Raw genomic sequence first — 7,846 nt, 5'->3', positions numbered from 1 at the left:
AGGCACCTCTCCTGCTGTATGAATATTCCTTGTCTCCCAGTTTCTCATTTTTTTAATGACACTGGAATGATTATTGAAGTATGAAGGACAGAGCTGGACAGGGAATTTGCTTCTCTTATTAAGAATGGCCAACTGGCCATTTCTTGATTTTTCTTCCTCACGCTAAACTGCTGGATTAAATCTGAGCAGAAGGACTCTGTCCAGCCTGGCCCTTTCCAGTGCAGGAACACTGAGGACTTGGTGGAGGGGGGAGATGGAGTGTTTTGAATTTCCTTTTTGAATTCTGGAAACTGGGATAGCTGTAGCAGAGCACATGCTGATCCTGTGAACTGCTCCGTGGAAGGCTTGCATGGGCTGCAGCGGGGCTGACCCTGCACTGCTGGAACCACACAACAGTCCTGGGGCAGGTGGGCTTAGACAGGTCTGGGAAGCGTCTGCCACGAATCCTGCTCAGGTGCTGCCTTCCTGTCTTACAGCTTGGAGGCATCTAAATGCATGGAATGGTTTTTCCACTGAGACTTTCTCCTTAAAGAGAATATTTCCTACATTCTTCACCAAAAAAAAAAAAAAAAAAAAAAAAAAAAGTACTACAGAAACAGATGACTGTTTGGAGACTGATAGATTATCTGTCTACTCTGAGAAAAAAGCCAGCAGTAAATTCTTTCATTCCTTTTTCTGTGTGAAGTGTAATATATGCCGCTGTTCTTTCTCCTGATTGAGAAAAACTGATGACAAATCAAATTTAAGATGGTAGCTTTGGATCTGCCTTTTTTTTTTTCTCCCTTAAAGAGGCCAGGGCTGGCAGACATACTGTGGCATTTAAACAATGAACACCTCAAAACTTACTGGAGTGGTTGAGAGACATTGAACTTTGTGCAAAGGGTATCTTGTAATACATGGAGTTAACTGGGAAGAGAAACAATGCATGTTGGTTAACCTACAAAGGAGCAGGTTTTGCTTCTGGTTAAGTAATTGTTTCCTGGTACAAGGTCACTTTTCAAGTGCCCCATTGTCAAGCTTGTCTTGCTGCTGCTTATGGAAAATTAGCATTAGGATATAAATGAAAAAAAAATTAACTTTGAAAGTGAATTTTCTAAAATCAGTAGGATGTTGCAGCACTGCAAATAAACCTCTTAAGCTGAAAAAAAAGTAGCTCGCATCCAGCAAATACTAAATTTTTATAGATTGCTAGAGATTTACACAGACCAGCCACAGTAACTGTATCTGACCCTAGGACCCCACTAAGAATGCCAAGTCCAAGTGAATGTTTCCAATGAGTCTTTTTTTAGTTCTTTGGTTACAGCTCAAACTGGTGCCTCTGGAGAGGAACCCCTACCCCAATTCACACCTCTCAGTTATACCCCTGACACTCATCACCCAATCCAACTCAATCACTAAATTCTGTTTGGTGGACTCTTGATTTCTTGCTGGTTGCACTGTTGCTGGGCTGGCTGCCTTCTGATGTTACTTCTTCTCTTGGAATTGTCTCCTTGATCCTTATCATCTCCCTTCTGCTTGTATCTGCTGAATTCCAAGAGTTCTTTTGTTACCAGCATTGTTACATTTGTTACATCAAAAGTTTGGTCAGCTCTTGCAGCCTAACAAGACTATTCAGACAGGAGAACACAGTTAACCTAATTTTCTGTACAAGTGTTGATAGTTCTTTATCTTACTCCTTAAAACAATCACTTGTCAGCTTGCAACACCTCTATTTTAGAGCTGGAGGAAAACAGGGATGTCACTAGGTACTTCTGTGTTAAAATGCCTGAGAATCATAACTTGCTATGAAACTTTGTCTTTTCAAAAAAGTAAGTCTATAGATTCTGTTCCATCTAATGATATTTGCAGTAACAAGGAAGTTGCAGTAACTGCTTTCCAGTAGATCCAGCATTTAGATGTGTTATGCAATTAAGGAATGCAGAGGGTCACTGCTCAGGCCATTGCAGGGCTCAGGGGCTCCTATGCTTCTTTGCAAAGCTTAGTCACTATGACTTTGCAGAGAGGGGCTAGCATGCAAGTAAATTGCATCTGAAATTATATGGAATAGATTGCTTGTAACTATTTGGAGCAGTAAGTAGCTTTAATACAGTGTGAAATACCAGTGCTGGATTATTAGCAACATGTTCACTTAATATATAGCTTTATTTTCCCCTTCTGGACTGAACTTCCTATGAAATTATCACAGTGTCTGTTCTGTTTTACCCTTGTGTAGTCTCTGAAGCTTGAGGTATAGCTGAAAAAAATTCATTACCATGGCCAAAACCAGATACCTTTGTCAAAAGCAGGCCCTTAATTATATCCACAAAGTCCTTCAGCTGGTGCTAGTTTGAGATTCAAGGCAAAGCTGCTTTATTAATTTTCGGTGAAGGCTGGGCAGGGCACTGCACAGGCCAAGTTCTGCCACGTGCATGCTGGGGAGAAGGTGCAGCTTTCAGGCATGAGATAGGAACAAAAATTACAAAACACAGCCTCTGCAGAGGTGAGCTGAAACCTTGTCACTGCACAGGTAAAGCTTGTTTGTAGGATGTGGCTGGGGACTAGGTCAGAACTGGTTCTGCAACCACAGGGCGGTGATTCTGTCACTTGCAGAACTGACACCGTGTGTGTATCTCTTCAGTTTCTCCCTTTTTACTCCTACAGCAGCAGTTGCTGCTTCAAATCCTAGCTCCAAAAGCATGAAGCAAACACACAACCTCAAACTGGAAAGAGATCATTCCCCCAAAAAGCTCTGTTTCAGGACAATGCACTGAATAGGCATTAGTCTGGTGTTTGCCAGACCTGGTTTCTGATCTCTGTCAGAGCTGGAAACTATGGACTAACTACAAATATCATTATGTTCTCTGTAAAAGGGATGCAATGTTATTCTAGGGCACAAGGGATCCTGAAGCACTGAAGTCCTGAAGTTAAAATATCCAGTTATGAAAATGACTGTAAAATATCCAGTTTCCCTCCAAGCCCTGTATTTTAGATGGTAACTTCTTTTCCTGCTGAAATCTCTCAGAAAATGTTACAGCCAACACATCTTTCATAAGAGCTGGAAGTGGGAGGTGCCTCCTGTGCAGAGCCATTTTCACGCAATAATTTCTGCTCTGAAGTTGACAGATGTATCTCCAGCAAGTTAGCAATGTATGTCAATCAAACCACAAAAGCGAGAGTATTGACACTTCTCTACTTTGCTGTAACAAGCCCAAAGAACATGTTGTCAGTCAAACAAGTTCTTTTCACATTAAACAGAGCTACATCTAGAAGCAGTTGGTCTGACGCACAAAATGCATAAATCTCATCTGCTGCCACATGTTAACCCAGCTGCTGAGTGCTGTAGCACACACCACATCCAGCAGCAGCTGGAAATGCTTCTGAGCACCACGGGGCATCCCAACACCACCGGCACGCCTCACCCTGCAGCCAGCAGCACCGAGGGGCAGCAGTGGGACAGCAAAGGGGCAGCTGCTGCCCCAGCACCGTGTCGAGGCCCAGCCCCTGCTTTGCTTTCACCCCCGAGCCTCCAGCACACGATTCACCCGAGCTGTGTGCGAGCTGTGTTTGTATAACAGGCTGTGATGAAATGCCGCTGCCTCTGCTCCGGCCGCCTGCGCTGCGAATGTGTTTTTCCAGCTGTGTCACGACACGAACGGTTTTACAGGAAGTTTCGCAACTCCCTGCTGCAACCTGCTCTCTGATCCCTTCACCTCCCCACCAAGCCTTCTTTTTTTGGCTTTTCACGTGATTTCCCAGTCTTGACTCAGCAGTTTCTCGCAGCAGCGTTTATTGGTTTGGTTTCCTACCACCACCTCCCCCAGAAACCCGACAGCTCAGAAACGCTGCCATCTGCTCGGAGCCCTCGCAGGGACGAGATAAGAAGTGTTTTTTCGGAGCTATCAGCGCAGAGCTTCCGGGAGGCCGCCCTGCCGTGCCACCGAGCAGACTCACACACGCGGCTGAGGCACTGCAGATGTCACTCTGCGCTGGACAGTCCGTGGTCTTCATTGCGGTGTCCGGATGCCAAATCCTCAGTCCACAGCCTACAAACTGGGGCTGCGTGAGAAGGGAAACTCGTGAATAGCTGTAACTCTCAGATGCTGGCACAGTCCCAAGAAGGTCCCTGTGGTTCATCCCCCTCTGCCAGGTGAATCTGGGACCTCTCTGGCCAGCATTAATACATTCCTCTTTCTACCCCTTCCACATGAAATGGAACCAAATCTTTCCTCTGCCTCCTGGGAAGGAATAATCGATTCTGCCATAATATTTTCCCTGGAAAAAATACACGAATTGCCCTTTTGTTTAGAGACATCTAAACGAATAAATAAAAATACATGAGAATAAAGTCACGATTATTGCATGTCCTAGGGATTATCTCTTTCTTCTTTTTATCACAACCTCTACTCTTCTGCACCAGGAATCAGAAACATTAAGTTACTCAGTGCTTCAGTAAAGAGTGGACACTTTGTTTCTGACCACACACATCCATCAATTTTGGCAAGTCCCAGGGCTAAGAAAAGTTTGATTGCAGATATAGTATCTAAACTGCTGAAACTGCTAAAGGATTAATGAAGGATTAAGCATATTATGCAAATGAAATTAGGCATGAAATTATATTCCTTAATGAACTAAAGCTTTAAAAATAAATTATAAGGTTTTGCATATTTGCTCTCAGTACATGTCAATACCTTCTTAAAACAACTGATGTCAGACAGTATAACATGCAGTAAAACTGTAATGCTGTACAGAAACATTACAGTCCTCCTTCTCACATCCAGAAATAAACATAAGGAATGTGAATGTCTTAGAAAACTGAGATCAGCTTGCCATCCATCCGTGGCTCCCAAAATCATGCCAACTGCAAAATCATTTCTCTCTACTTAGCAAGAGGGTAAGGCATTTTCTCTGCATTATAGTAACAATCATTCACTCTTCTCTCATTAAAGGAAAACAGCTGAAAATGTGAGTTTGAGCTTATGTTACTGAAGTCCAACTATCACATAAATTTTATTGTTAAGACTGCCACAATCAATAAAGAAATTACTCATGATAAATAATATGCAGTGGATATTTGTTAGAGGTTGAATCCTACAAGTACTGAATATAATAACTTGTGGGATTAAAGAGGAATCAGACAACATCTGACCCCAACTACTAAACCTTTTTCTGAGGACACCTGAAGGATTTGTTAAACATGAGAGGAACAGAGCTTCATTCTGCTCCCTCCAGAGCTACAAAGAGATAGGCTTTGGGAACTGCCGAAAAATTCTCTGTTTAGGGAGAACAGTGCCAAAATCAAGCTTCTGTCAGTTGGCTAGGCAAGAGGAGAATATCACTCTGTGAAAACGCAAGAGTACATTGCTTTTAACAACCTTTTATCACATCCAGGTGGCTGGAGCGTATGAGCTTTGTTGGACAAACCTCTTCCTGTACATGAACACGAGGTGTTTGTATCAACTCCTTAGAGATGGAATTTGATCCTTTGGTCTCCCCAAGGATTCCATGCAAGGGCAGAAACCCCTTGGGCAGCCTTTGTGGTTGTCCCATCGCTTCCTGCACCTGCAGGTGCATCAGTCCCTCTGTGGCTGTGTGACAATAACAATAAACCACCAGCTCAGTCCACTGAGATTGTGTAAAAGGACATCACACCACCACATGCCTGTGGCAGGGATGAAGGGCAAGGATGAAGTACAGGGAGGGTGAAGTAACCAGATGCAAACAGAGAAAGAATAATCGGTCTTCTGGTATTAATGATGATATTTCTGGTGCAAAGCAGGATATTTTCCATTCTGCCAAATGATATAAACTATACCGTTCTTTTAATCCCACACCGGTTGCTATTTTTCTTGTGTTATTAAACAGAAAAGGATTTGCTTGTTATGATTGCTACCATTAGATTTCATTTCAAGCTTCACTAAATTGGCATAAAGGAAGCAAGTTAATCAGTCTTCCCGTTATGTCTGCAGAACATCCACTTGGTTCAGAGCCCATTTCCTATGTGCAAGCAAGAGATCCAGATATTCAGGATTCTTCACTCAGAACAAGGGAGTGTTGGAACATACCAATGTTTGTCCATAAGTCCGGAAGTAAATATTCCAGCAGATACAAAAGGTGCCATTCCACTGCATGAACTACCTGAAAAGACCAATCATTTTCTCCTCTTCCAATTAATTAAAGCTTAATTCAATGTCTGCTTCCTAATAGTCAAATCCTTCTAATATAATTGCTCCTAACTCCTTGTAAGATCGCTTTTTAAGAACAGGACTTTGCACTAAAGCAGTGAAGCCTAAGGAAATACAAAAGCCCCAGAGAAGGACTCTCCCTAGCCCCATTCTTTGTGGTGGAGCTGAGAAAGACTCATTGCTTTCAGAATTCGTGGTTTCGTCAGTGCAGCTTTTACTGACATTTCCCACAGCCTACAGCAAGTCAGTTATTAAATATCAAGTTTATTTCTTTAAATGTTTTTTTTTAATAATTAAGCCCAAAGGATAAATATAAATTTAAGTGTTTTGAAATTACATTAATTTTGAGAGTCACATGCAACCAGGTTTAGATAAATGGCTGTGCTGGTATGTAACATGCATGGTGAGTGGCTTCTAGGTGTGGTTATTAAGCACAAAAAGAAATGCAAAGAAGCCGTGAACTCATCTGACCACAAAAGCCCTCATGTGTGGGACTCTCATTTGTTTGATGCCCCGGTTTCCGTGGTGGCCCTGACATGGCTGTTTTGGTTTTGGTCACAAAACCAAACTTTCGATGGGAAAGTACAGGATTGCAAGCACACAACTGAGAGAAATTAACTGCCCTTTGATAACAAATTGCATTATTTCCACTTCCTCAAGACTGCATTACTACTTTTCTATCAACACCATCTATCCAAAATATCAGGTCAATGTGTTTTACTGTCTTCTTCAGACTTCATTTTCTTCCTCCATGCATGGGGATGTCTCTTAGAGCCTGATCATTCAAAATCCTCAGTTCTCCCACAGCATCAGAAACTGGAATATGTCATTCCAGAAGGCCCTTCCTTGCAGAGTGCATAGCTCCTGTTTCTTCAGGCCATTTTCCTTGCTGTCTTCCAGCCTCAATGTCTTCTTCCGCATTTCCCCTTTCTCTGCCAAGCCACCCTTTCTGACTTGTTTTGTTTGGGTGTGGGGTTTCTGGGATTTCTCCCCCCTAATCAACAGTGTCCAGGGTGCAATCCAACATCCATCACATTTTATACCTCCTTTCAGATCCAAATCCACCAAGTTTTTTGTCCACCCGTCTTCTCCCTGCTTCACACCGCAGGCTCTTTTCTCCCTCATTTGCACCAAGCTCCTGTGTTCTCCCACCGTTTTCTGCCCCACTTTCTGCCTTTCAGCACCAGCAAAAAGCGCATTACAGCTCCGGGTGCTGGTGTCAATCTCCTCCCCGCCGCAGAGGCCGTGCCTGGAGGGGTTTCTGCCCAGTCCCCGGAGAACCCGGGACCGTCCCTGGTGGGAGGATGGACGGACAGCACCGACAGCCATATCAGGGGAGGTGCACTGAGAGCAAACTAACCCATTGCTCCCCCTTTGTATTTATTGCAAACACGGGCAATATCTTTATTCTTTATTTTTTTTCTCAGTGAAAGTCTCTATATTAAACTTCTCTGGATGTGCATCTCTTCTAAGCTATACCTTCCCAGACTAGAGCAGCCCCGGTGCAAACCGCTAACACTGCCGAGGGCCAGAACAAGCCGCCGCTAGGCTGCACCTGCAGAGGCCACCGCGGCACAGCCCCGGTTCGGCGGCCGCAGCTATCGCCGCGGCCGGTGCTGCCGCCGGACGGGGACTGGGACGAGAGCAGACCAAACCCGCCCGCCCGAGGCGGCGCGCGACGAGCG

The sequence above is a fragment of the Corvus moneduloides genome, chromosome 14 (assembly GCF_009650955.1).
Source record: "Corvus moneduloides isolate bCorMon1 chromosome 14, bCorMon1.pri, whole genome shotgun sequence".
NCBI lineage: Eukaryota > Metazoa > Chordata > Aves > Passeriformes > Corvidae > Corvus > Corvus moneduloides.
Note: the sequence above shows the minus strand (reverse complement) of the source record.